The 13,081-nt window shown below is 43.7% G+C and overlaps 1 long non-coding RNA gene across 1 annotated transcript; it reads left to right on the top strand.

Annotated features, from left to right (window-relative positions):
* Nucleotides 1-738: 738 nt before the first annotated feature.
* Nucleotides 739-9,982, top strand: LOC123510621. The gene is made up of 4 exons (XR_006676560.1): nt 739-1,060; nt 5,602-5,820; nt 8,543-8,691; nt 9,886-9,982. It is a non-coding gene; the product is annotated as an uncharacterized LOC123510621 (long non-coding RNA).
* The last annotated feature ends 3,099 nt before the right edge of the window (nt 9,983-13,081 follow it).

Genomic DNA, 13,081 nt, shown 5'->3' with positions numbered 1-13,081 from the left:
TCGCCGTCATCGTCTTTTTCTCTCCCTCTCCTTTTTTTCCTTAAGTCTTTTATGTTCTCCTCTTCTTCCTCTTGTCGTCTTGTTCTCACACCGTCTCTCTTCTCTCTCTTGTTTTCTTCTTCTTTCTCTTTCTTTATCCTTTGTCCTGATCCTTGTTTTGCTTCTCTCTCTCTCTCTCTCTCTCTCTCTCTCTCTCTCTCTCTCTCTCTCTCTCTCTCTCTCTCTCTCTCTCTCTCTCTCTCTCTCTCTCTCTCTCTCTCTCTCTCTCTCTCTCATATGTTTCATCACAGCCTCTTCCTCTTCTTTTGTCTTCTCATCTATAAAAAAAAAGTTATCCTGAGTAACGAGATTATGTGAAGAAAAGTTTTGAATTGTTATTATTGTAAATGTGCTCGTAATCTTATTGACTGTGTGTGTGTGTGTGTGTGTGTGTGTGTGTGTGTGTGTGTGTGTGTGTGTGTGTGTATTGGAGTGCTTTTATTTGTTTAGAAATTAGAATCAAGGTTCTTATAATTTGATCTTTGTAATATAAACACACACACACACACACACATAGTAAATATATCATCGCTTCTTTTAACACCGGAGACAAGAGAATCGCCTCCTGGCCACTTCATGTCAGGCTCCGCTGATCACCTCGCGGCCTCGGTGCTTCAATGCTTCACTGCTTCACTGCTCCGCTGGCTCACTCGTCGTCTTTAACATCCTTGAAGCGTATTGTAGTTCGATATCAGGGAAGCGAAGGACGATAACATGAGTTTAACAGCGAATAACGAGGAAATTAAGCGACAGTATTACGGTGTTAGCGAATAATAACGCTTAGTAGTGTGAAAAACGTGGAATGATCGAAGAAATTGCAATAAAGGCACAGCGGAAGTGAGAAAACATGCCATGAAGGTGACGAAAACCACAAAGAATTCACAAAAGACATAGTGTGAGTGAGAAAATAAGAAAGATAAATAAAAGTTTGATTTTTAGCGAGTATTGCAGTCTTATAGATGAAACTACAAGAACTACAAGAACAGCAGCAACAGTAACAACAACAACAACAACAACAACAGTAAGTGAGAAAATAAGAAAAAATAAGTAAGTGATTTTTAGCGAATATTGAATTATTATAGATGAAAGTACAAGAACAGCAACAACAACAACAACAACAACAAAACGGCGAAGACTAACAGCGATCGAAAAAATAAAGGAAAGACAACTCAATAATAATAAGAATTCCAAGAAGAGAGAGAAACGAAGAACACGAACTAAAACAAGACAGAAGAAAACCCGCAAACGAAAACACATAACACGAAACCAACGAGAATCACGGGTGAAACTACGAAACGACCAGTCAAAACGAACGGAACGTAACACAAAATCAAGGAAGGTTAACGTGGAATCAATGCTTAGAGTCTGGTTGTCGCCACCACCACCACCACCACCACCACCAGCGCCAGGAACAACACCAGCAGCAGGAGGAAAAATGCTGCGGCGGAGGCAAGGGAGGGAACACTGGAATAATTGTTTGAACATTAGCCGTGATGTTTATGTGGACGTAAATACGGGGCGGAGTTGGATTTATGGGTTATTATGATCGGGGGAATTTACATTTAAACATCGCCGCCCGGATATATTGCACGTGTGATATAAAGCACAGTCTTGTTTGCCTGTTTGTCGGCCTTGCTTGACGTGTCCGAGAGGCGAAAAATAAAGAAAAAACAGGAGTAATCATCATAAAAAACGCAAAACGATCCGGGTATTGGAAGCTGTGTCACTGATGCGTCTGTTTCTGCTTCTATTTCTACTTCCATTTCTACTTCTTTTCCTGTGTGTGTTCTTCATTCGTCCACGCTCACGAGCAAGAGGGTTTCACAGCCACTCGTCTCTCATCGACCAGGTAAATGTGCTTCCAATTATCTTTACAGTTTGCTTTCGTCGTAATCCTCACCCTTTGGCCTCGGGCGGAATATATCATGCATAGAAATTAGGTGTTTAAAACTTTACCAATACACGCTAGGTTTAGTCTTTTTTAGTCTCGCGTAACCTTAATGTCATTTGGGATGAAAAACTTTCCGACTAATTCACTTCTAATTCACCAGATCGTAACATGAATTATTTACAAATCAGTGTTAAATTACCTGGAGGCAGAAACACTTGCCAAACTTTCTGGGCGCGGTGGAGAGAGCCAGAGTGTTGCCCGGCGCGCTCATAATTAACTTCCAAATAATATCGCTGCTCGGAACTTTGATAACATTATTTTTTTTTACCAGAGAGAGAGAGAGAGAGAGAGAGAGAGAGAGAGAGAGAGAGAGAGAGAGAGAGAGAATCCAGGGTCCAGCCGACATCCTGAATTTTGCGGGGTTTCTTCCTCACCTGTTCTTGTTGCTGTCAATTATTTTCTGTTTACCTTGCCTACCTTATTTTTTCAGCCGTTTTTCCTGTCATTTTTGTGTCTCTTTTTCGCTCCTCCGTGATCCTGTGTTTACTCTCTCTCTCTCTCTCTCTCTCTCTCTCTTTCATCTCAAGGTCAGTTTTCCTCATGATATATTTTTTATTTTACGTTTTCTTGATGTTTTTTTCTTACCTGGTCTTGTCTACCTGTAATTCTTTCTCTGTTTTTTTCTTACCCTTTTCTTTTTTCTTTTAATCTCTTTGTTCTTTATTTCTTTTCCCCGTTTTTCTATCTCACTTTTTTTGTCTTTGTATGCCTTACCGTGTGCCTCTGTCTGGCTCGTTGGCTGGCTGTCTGGCTGTTTGTCTGTGTTTGCTCCACCTCTCTGTCTGTCTGTCTGTCTGTCTGTCTGTCTCTGTCTGTCTGTCTGTCTGTCTGTCTGTCTGTCTGTCTGTCTCTCTCTCTCTCTCTCTCTCTCTCTCTCTCTCTCTCTCTCTCTCTCTCTCTCTCTCTCTCTCTCTCTCTCTCTCTCTCTCTCTCTCTCTCTCTCTCTCTCTCTCTCTCTCTCTCTCTCTCTCTCTCTCTCTCTCTCTCTCTCTCTCTCTCTCTCTCTCTCTCTCTCTCTCTCTCTCTCTCTCTCTCTCTCTCTCTCTCTCTCTCTCTCTCTCTCTCTCTCTCTCTCTCTCTCTCTCTCTCTCTCTCTCTCTCTCTCTCTCTCTCTCTCTCTCTCTCTCTCTCTCTCTCTCTTCTCTCTCTCTCTCTCTCTCTCTCTCTCTCTCTCTCTCTCTCTCTCTCTCTCTCTCTCTCTCTCTCTCTCTCTCTCTCTCTCTCTCTCTCTCTCTCTCTCTCTCTCTCTCTCTCTCTCTCTCTCTCTCTCTCTCTCTCTCTCTCTCTCTCTCTCTCTCTCTCTCTCTCTCTCTCTCTCTCTCTCACACACACACACACACACACACACACACACACACACACACACACACACACACACACACACACACACACACATTTGCAAAGGAAATTGGAAAGTGCAATGAAATGAACAAGGGGGTGAAGTGAATTGCTTTGCCATTGCATATATATTCGTCTGTACTGTAATTCTTATCGCTCCACCCAATTGAGTGGCTTCATTTTCTTTATGTTCTCTGTAAAATCAAAATGTGTGTGAGTGTATTGGGGGGAGGAAGAGGAAGTGGAAGAGGAGGAGGAGGAGGAGGAGGAGGAGGAGGAGGAGGAGGAGGAGGAGGAGGAGGAGGAGGAGGAGGAGGAGGAGGAGGAGGAGGAGGAGTAAGAGGAGGAGGAGGAGGAGGAGGAGGAGGAGGAGGAGGAGGAGGAGGAGGAGGAGGAGGAGGAGGAGGAGGAAGAGGAAGAGGAGGAGTAAGAGGAAGAGGAAGAGGAAGGAGTGGTGGGGAGGGGGATGAATGTGGTGTGCCTATTAGAGTGAAGTTGTCTCACACACACACACACACACACACACACACACACACACACACACACACACACACACACACACACACACACGGCCCGGTAGCTCAGTGGTTAGAGCGCTGGCTTCACAAACCAGATGACCGGGGTTCGATTCCCCGGCCGGGTGGAGATATTTGGGTGTGTCTCCTTTCACGTGTAGCCCCTGTTCACCTAGCAGTGAGTAGGTACGGGATGTAAATCGAGGAGTTGTGACCTTGTTGTCCCGGTGTGTGGTGTGTGCCTGGTCTCAGGCCTATCCGAAGATCGGAAACAATGAGCTCTGAGCTCGTTCCGTAGGGTAACGTCTGGCTGTCTCGTCAGAGACTGCAGCAGATCAACAGTGAATTACACACACACACACACACACACACACACACACACACACACACACACACACACACACACACAGTAAGATCCGTGACACGCCTCGCTGCCTCACAATCATGTACACAAACGTATTTATAGATGAAGTAAAACCGCTGGGAACTTTTTGCTCTCTAACAAGATTGACGAGAGAGAGAGAGAGAGAGAGAGAGACAGGAAATTACAGTAGAGAACCTTGAAGAGCCCACTGGGAGCTTCCTCTTGGTTCTCACTATTGGAGTTGGATGCCTCGGTTCTCGGTTCTCCTCCCAGACAGGTGAAGGTCTTGAAGTGACGTGGTTAAAAGTAAACTTTAATATCGAATCGCATTTCAGTATCAGCGAAGTGTACTCCAGTTTCCAGTGTCAGATTGAAATGATACAAACCTGATATATTTCTTGTCAGTATCTTACAATTTTCAGGGTTAATATTACTCTTTTATACTTCAAATCTTTTCTTTTGCCCACCCATATTGTCTTTCCTATTTGTATTGCTCATTTAACTAGTATTGTGCTGGTCTTATTATACATGTCATTGATTTTTTTTTATTTTCTTTCCTTTTCAAATTTTTATTTCCTTATTTATGTTATGCATCGTTTTTTTTTCTTATCAGCTCCGGTACCTCTTTCTTTGGCTCGAGTTTCTTTTATTAGCCAAGCCTCTCCTTATCTTTATTCTGTTTATCATGTATATTCCTTCCTTCATCTGATCATCTCTTTTCTTTCCTTTATCATCAATTATTAGTCTTTTTTTTGTCTCTTTTTACCTTTCTTCTTGTATAGTTTCCTTTTTTACTTGCCGTTGTCCTTGTTTTCTACTGTGCTTCAAATTTCTATATTCTATCAGAACCCTGCATTCCATTCTGAAAGAAGTCATTTTTTTTTCATTCTTTCAATTCGTAAAAATATCATATGCATTGTCACAAGACCCTCTGTTCCCTGTCCTCGCCAATGCTTCTTCCATTTCCACATTTATACTTCTGAGCACCACACGCTCCTCTGTCTCTTACTATCACTTGTAATTCTTTTTTTTTTTCTTTATCCTAGTTCACCCTGCCACACGCCTCTGCATCCATATTATCCTTTTAACCCCTTCGGTACTGAGACACATCTTTACCTTGAGTTTTGGGTGTGATTAGACGATTTTATTTGTATTAGAAAGAGTCTATGGTAGTCAAAAGATTAATGGCCACAGTCTTTTACTGTTTTAATCCTCACATAAGTTTCTGAAGCTGTATAAAGATTAACAAATTGTAATCAGATTGAATATGGAAACTCGTCATGGTACTGAAGTGGTTAATATCATACTTCACACCATCAAAAGCTCCTCTATTCCTTTCGCTTGCATTCCATCTTTCTATACAGTTCACCCTGCCACTTTGTCTATGCTTTCAGGTTTGGTGCCTCTGCCATCTCGTTCCCGGCAAGGCAGACACCTGGAGATAATCCTTGTCACTGATCTGAGCATAATTCGCGTTGGTAATTAATCTGGAGGTGTGAGTTGAAGGAGAATGCCGCGGCCACACCTGCAAGAGTCCCGCGTCTTGTTACTTGAGCACGGCGACCACCAGCGGCCAGCGAGAATAATTAATACCTGAGCCACCACACAGACAGGTGAGAATTAATGACTTTGGCACCTCCAGGTTACAACTATAATGTCTCTCTCTCTCTCTCTCTCTCTCTCTCTCTCTCTCTCTCTCTCTCTCTCTCTCTCTCTCTCTCTCTCTCTCTCTCTCTCTCTCTCTCATAACCATAATGTGTTTTTTTTCATCATAATCACACTGTCACACTTGCAGTCACACCACACCACACGACACCACATTCCCTAAAGCTTTAATTATTTCGGCTCAATTTCCTTTCTTCACGACCTTGGCTGACCTGAAGCGTTGGTCATTTCTTCCCCTTTGTCATCCTCCAGCAGGCGGTGTTCGTAACTTGCTCTTCGCTGCTGCTGGGTTGGTGTGTTATACATTTCTTCTTTTCAATTTTCTTTTCATCCTCGCCGCCATACCTTTTCCGGCCTCCGCCACTTTTATTCACTCTTTTATCCGCCTCTGTTCCGTCCCTTCTGTTTCTCTATCCTCCCTCTTTGTTCTGCGCTCCTCGCAATTCCCTTTTACCACTTCCCATGTCGGCCATTCCATCGGCATCTACGCCAGTCATCCCGCGCCCGCCTCACCGCACTTGTCAAACGCGTTGCAATTTGGTCTGGGGCAATGAATAATTTTTTTACACCTGCACTGGGACTTGTAGATGCATTAAAGCTAGAGCGTTTGATTTCCCCGGACGCCATTATCTGCTATGCCTGCCCGAGGGTAATGTATGAAGGGAGCTCGGCTAAATCTGAAATTGACGCCAGGAAACTGTACACTTGATATTTATAAACTTTACGCCAAGCTATTGAGAGAGGCCAGAGTCTCCCAAACTGGTATAGAATCATGCTCTTTTTTTCTCGCTTTTGTTTTGTTTTGCAATTTTTTTGTTCTTATTATAATGTTATGAGAGAGAGAGAGAGAGAGAGAGAGAGAGAGAGAGAGAGAGAGAGAGAGAGAGAGAGAGAGAGAGAGAGAGAGAGAGAGAGAGAGAGAGAGTTATATTGTAGTTTTGTACATGTGAGTGTCTATGTTCTCTCTCTCTCTCTCTCTCTCTCTCTCTCTCTCTCTCTCTCTCTCTCTCTCTCTCTCTCTCTCTCATTTCCTTTTTCGCCTAAAGTGCCTGCTCTGAAAGGGAAGGTCGATTGTTTCTCACTTTGTTTGCCTAACTTCGTGTTCTATAGCTGATGAGGAACTGGACTCGAGGGAAACAAGGTAATTTGGATGCTCGAATGAAAGTGGAAGTGGTCTGGATTTAGGCTTTACCCTGATGGAGGTGTGTGGCGCTCTGCAGGGCGTGGGTAGGCGTGGGTGAGTGTGGGTGTGGCTGGTATGGGCATTAAGGGATGAGGTGGAGTAGGAGTGTGTGGTACGATGCCTTTTTTTTTACTGTGGGTATGGATGGGTGTGTGTGGGTGCGTATTGTTTATTAGTGTGCGTGTGTGGATATGTGTGGGTGGAGTGTATATCTTATCAGTAAGCCTGTTGATAGGTGTGCGGGGAGCGGGTGAGAGTCAATAGGCAATATTTTAACTGCATTTTGCGTTGCCAGTGTTGTGAAATTGCTTTAATGAAGGTGTAGGTGCAGGTGAGCCATTAATGAAGAGTGAAGATGAGGAAGAAAAGGTGTGCTTTGATTAAGGTATCATCACTTGTCAGATAAAAGCCCTCAGGTGAGACAGGTGTGAGGAAATGAAAGTTAGTGTCACCTGAATCATCTTGAGAATAAAAAAAAAAAATGGCTAAGAATTATTTTAACTTCCTTATGTATTTCTTCTTTATTTTACGTTTATTTACTGTTCTTGTGATTAAATGAGCCATAATCATGAAAGAGAGAGAGAGAGAGAGAGAGAGAGAGAGAGAGAGAGAGAGAGAATTTGTCATCATTGGAAAAGCTTAAAACGAGAACTTCGCATCTCAGGCAAGGTAGATCAGATGGCTGTATCGTGTGTGTATGTGTGTGCGTGTGCGTGCGTGTGCGTGTGCGTGTGCGCCTTGAGAGAGGTAGCTAATGCGGGCCGCGAGGGAAAAGAAGTCATTGCTGCAAAGTCACCAGGGAAATCCTTGCACATGTTCACTACGGGTGCTACCTGGCGGTGGGGGGGGAGATGGGAGGAGTAGATTGAGAGGAGGGAGAATGGAGGGGGATGATGAAGAAAAGGCGAAGAGGAGGAGGAAGAGTAGTAGTGAGGAATGGGAGTCAGGAATGGAAGAGAGCTTAGAAAAGAGGGAAATGGAAAGGAGATGAAGGGAAGAACTGAAAAAAAAGTAGATTGATTGATTGAAAAAAAAAAGTTATAGCTGAGTTTGTAAGGCGTCGCTATAGATGTGAGGGAGAGAAGCAGAGGACGATGAGGGAGAGAAGGGAATTATTACACTTTGGAAAGAAGATGAAGGGAAGAATTAAGGAGGAGTAGATTGATTGATTGCAAAAAAAAAAGTGTTATTGCTGAGTTGGTAAGGTGTCGCTATAGATGGGAGGGAGAGAGAAAGAGGACAAAGAGGGAGCAGGGAATTATTATACGAACGTCTCTCTGGAAGTCATTTCCCTGAAGCTGCCTTGGGTTATCACTGGTCTTATACTCGGCAAGATCTGGAGCCTGGCGATCGTGTAAAGCCAGCAACGCTTGATTAAATGTAAAGCTACGTAAGTGTGCTCCTACTAGGCACGAGAAACAACCTGCATTCTCCACCCTCACCCTCTTCCTCTCTCACTCTCTCACTCTCTCCTTTCCTCTCCCCAGGCTCATTTCTCTCTCTTGTTTCGTGGTGGTGATGAAGAGTCGGGTCGTCAGAGGGTCATCAGAAGGGTCGTCATCACCCCGTCATCACCCCGTCATCACCCAGTTATCACCCCGGCTCAGGCCTGTCATCACCTGCTCGCCACCTGCCGGTAATCACTGCACAGGTTATTACTCTAGGTGTTCTGCAGAGTACCTGAATGTGTCATTAGGCGCCTCTTATGTACCTGCAGGTCGCGTCCGCCTCTCCCCGGCGTACCGTTACAGCCTGAGAGACAACAATTACACACACATTTGTATTTGAAGAACTGGGAGCGACATTTTTCTCCTTTTGTCCCCGGTAAGCTTAATCTGTCGCTTTCCCTCGCGTAATTTCAGACCGTGAATGATCGATGGCGTTACAGATGTTTGATTAGACCGTCGACGCTGGGCAGCTGCAATTAATTCACAAGTTCCATCTAAAAAATACAGCCGTGGATGTAATTGGGTCGTGATGAAAGGATGAGGGGATGATGGGACGACAGGTGGGTGGAAGTAGCAAGGCAGGTAAATAGATAGATAGATAGATAGGCAGCAGGTAGACAAAGACAGGTAGGTTAGGTAACTTAGTAGCAGGCCTTACTATAGCGCGACTGATGAGTAGGAGGTAGGTAAGATAGACAGATAAATGGACAGGTAGGTAGGTGGGTAGGTAGCAGGACTGGCTCTCTACTCCTGCGCCGGATCAATAGACACACGGATAGTCCTTACCGAATAATCTAGTCTTCCGTTAATCTAGTAATTGTTCCACTGAAAGCCTAATCCACGTAAAAGCCCAGAAGCTATAATCCAATGACATTTGGGGCCAGCAAGCAATTACCAGATTAGAAAATAGATGATTGAATAGAAAGTCACCACGAATACAAAGACCGTCCGGAAAGAATTCGGTGTATTGTTAGTGACAACGATGACACGCAAAGAACACGAGGAAAAGAGCAAAAGCCAGCAGTAACACGAATAAACGGAGAGAAAAAAAAGATTGTTGTTGTGAGAAATGAACGTGGCTTTTACCGTTTGACTATATGACGTTTTACTTGATTCCCTTTATAGTCCTTTATGTATTTTGTTTATCAGTTCATTTAGTTCGCCTTGGAGTGACGAGGACGCCGCCCCCAGCCTCGCCGCTCGCTGCCCCGCCCTCTCGCGACTTATCTCTTCGCATTCTTATCATTCTCCGTGTTAATTTCCTCTCACATGATATTGCTTGTCGAATACCTAAAAATTCTTAGTGTAATTTCCGCTTCAACTCAAGCTCTTCGTGTTGCTCTTTTTTACTACTTTTATTTTTGTTTTCTCTCCATCGTCAGGTCACGAGCAGGCAGGTAAAGGTAAAGACCAGCTGGATTGGCTCTTCATCATCACCCACGCTGTGTTTGCGCCTCTACCCGTGATTGCTGTGCTCCCTTTTTTTTTTTTTAGCCTTTCCTGTGTTCTTTCATAATAATCCTCAAGACTAAACACACACACACACACACACACACACACACACACACACACACACACACACACACACACACACACACACACACACACACACACACACACACACACACACACACACACACTTCTCTCAATCTCTTTAATTGCAAGAGTTATTTGATTTTTCTTCATATATGTGACACCTTATTTCGTCACCAGCAGACCAGAAGAAATTGTGTTTTATTGTTATTTATCGTCAAGCAATCCGCGCTTACCGAGAAAGGGAGGGATTTGAAATGAGAGAAGGTGTGGTATTCCTTGAAATATTGGAATTGTACTCACAAAATAAGAATCTTTGATGTTGATGGCACTGGTTCTCAAAGATATCGTGTTCTTCAACTAACGCAAATTTACTATACAACTCTTGATTAAAACAGCTAGTCTAATCTTGCATGGTAAACTATGGTAGTGATAAGACTACTACTACTACTACTACTACTACTACTACTACTACTACTACTACTACTACTACTACTACTACTACTACTACTACTACTACTACTACTACTACTACTACTACTACTACTACTACTACTTCTACTACTTCTGCTTCTGCTTCTGCTTCTGCTTCTGTTAACAGTGTATGAGTCTTTAACCATCTGTTCCTCAACTACTATAGCAACAACTACCATTACCATACCATTGTTAGAAAGTGAATATTTACATAACAACAAAAAATATCAGTTCAGTAATCTTTAGTTGTTAACATCAATCAGCAAAAACAGTTACGTTTGTTTAAATCTACTACTGCATTTTTATTATTTTTCCTTTTTTAATTATTTTTACATTTGGTGCCTCTGGCGGTGAATGGGCGTGGCGTGGCGAGGGAGCGAGCACAGGGCGCCGTCGGGTCAGCACATTGGATGGGTGGCTCCTCACAGCTGACTGTATGCACTGTGGTGGGCAGTTAGCTTTTTCCTACCGGTGGTAAGACAATGATGAAGTAGAGGAGTAAGGAAGCAGGGACAGTTTGGCTAAGAAGGGGAAGAGATGGCAGAGGAAAGACTGGGGAAGTTGAAAGTACTGAAGTAAAGAGGACTATATAAAGAAAAGCTGGGAGAGGAGGAGTCCAAAGAGGAAGCAGTGATAGAAGACTGAGAGACAAGGAAGAAGACCAAGGAGATTAGTAGATGTCAGAAGAAGTGATAGACGAGGAAGTAATAGCTGGGAGAGGAAGAATTGTAAGGCAAGTAGAAAGAGGTAAGAGAGGAGCAAGTGTAGAGAGATGAAGAATTGTTTGTTGGAAGAATTGACTTTGTAAGAAGAAAGACTACCAGACGAAGTACGAAGTGCTGAAATAGGAAGCCTTCGGAGTGAAAGTGTTAGGAAGAATATCATGATGTTCATTACGTACTTGTGATATGTAGATCGAATATCTGAACTAAGGAGTAATTGATCATTGTAGTCTTGACAGTCACCAGTCGGCTGAGAGAGAGAGAGAGAGAGAGAGAGAGAGAGAGAGAGAGAGAGAGAGAGAGAGAGAGAGAGAGAGAGAGAGAGAGAGAGAGAGAGAGAGAGAGAGAGAGAGAGAGAGAGAGAGAGATCAAAATAAGATGCGTCCAGCAACTCTAGGCCTGACAATTGACCCTCATACACACACACACACACACACACACACACACACACACACACACACACACACACACACACACACACACACACACACACACACACACACACACACACACACACACACACACACACACACTTTTCTCGTTCATTATTCATTACGACTCTCCATCATGAGAGAAATTCGAGGAGGTTCTGATGCCAATTTTTTCATCAAGATATTCTACGCGTTCGTGTTGCAATATCTTGTGTGGTGACGGTGTGGCGTAGCTTGCAATGTGATAGGGTGGCTAGTGTGGTTACGAGAGGACATGACGTGGTGGTGGGTGAGGTGTGAGGTGCGATGACGTGCCGCGACCTTGGTGGAATGATGGTAGCTTTCTGGAATGATGCTTAACGGCCTTCAGTACCAGGACGCGTTTTCATATTCATTCTTCTTAATATTTGGTGCTTTTATACAGCTTCCGAAATTCATGGGGGGGATTAAAATAGTGAAGACTGTGGCCATTAATCTTCTGACCTCAATAGACCCTTCCTAATGTCTAATCATACACAAAACTCAAGGTAAAAATGCGTCCCAGTACTGAAGGGGTTAATGAGGCTTTGCGTAGTGTAAAGATGTGGTATGGATATGTGGCAAGTATGTGTAAGTGAAAGGTAATGTGGTGATGTTTTGTGGCGATGTAACTCGTGTGATGTTCCTTGTGACGTGATGTGATGTCTGAATGTGGAGTTTTACTAAGAATGAGTAGGTATAGTCTCTCTCTCTCTCTCTCTCTCTCTCTCTCTCTCTCTCTCTCTCTCTCTCTCTCTCTCTCTCTCTCTCTCTCTCTCTCTCAACAAGCAGCCGAAACATGAATTACAGGCCGGCGTTGTCTTTGCAAATAGTGATAATTAAGCTTACGACCACAGACGAAGAGGAGAGAAAAATTAGGCACGAAATAACAAGCGAGGAGGAGGAGGGTGGTGTGTGTGTGTGTGTGTGTGTGTGTGTGTGTGTGTGTGTGTGTGTGTGTTTGATTATATGAAGGTTTGTTAATTAATGCGTATGATTGTGTTTGTGCTGTGTGTGTGTGTGTGTGTGTGTGTGTGTGTGTGTGTGTGTGTGTGTGTGTGTGTGTGTGTGAGAGAGAGAGAGAGAGAGAGAGAGAGAGTGAGAGTGCGTGCGCGTGCGCTGTCATGAAATACCACTAATTCACTATGCAATAATAATAAATATCACGAGCACTTTCTTATTTACCATCTTCACTCTCTCTCTCTCTCTCTCTCTCTCTCTCTCTCTCTCTCTCGCGCGCGCCTTCACCACCACCACCACCACCACCACCACCACTGCTAACAATAATACTAACTTAGTGCCAACACAAACACAGCCTCTGATTACCATTTCCCACAGACCACTCACGTCTCTCGCGTCATAATTTTGTCTTGTCTTCTGAAGTCCCTCCATCTCTCCAC

Source organism: Portunus trituberculatus, chromosome 29 (genome assembly GCF_017591435.1).
Source record: "Portunus trituberculatus isolate SZX2019 chromosome 29, ASM1759143v1, whole genome shotgun sequence".
Classification (NCBI taxonomy): domain Eukaryota; kingdom Metazoa; phylum Arthropoda; class Malacostraca; order Decapoda; family Portunidae; genus Portunus; species Portunus trituberculatus.
This window is presented reverse-complemented; position numbering and strand designations above follow the sequence as displayed.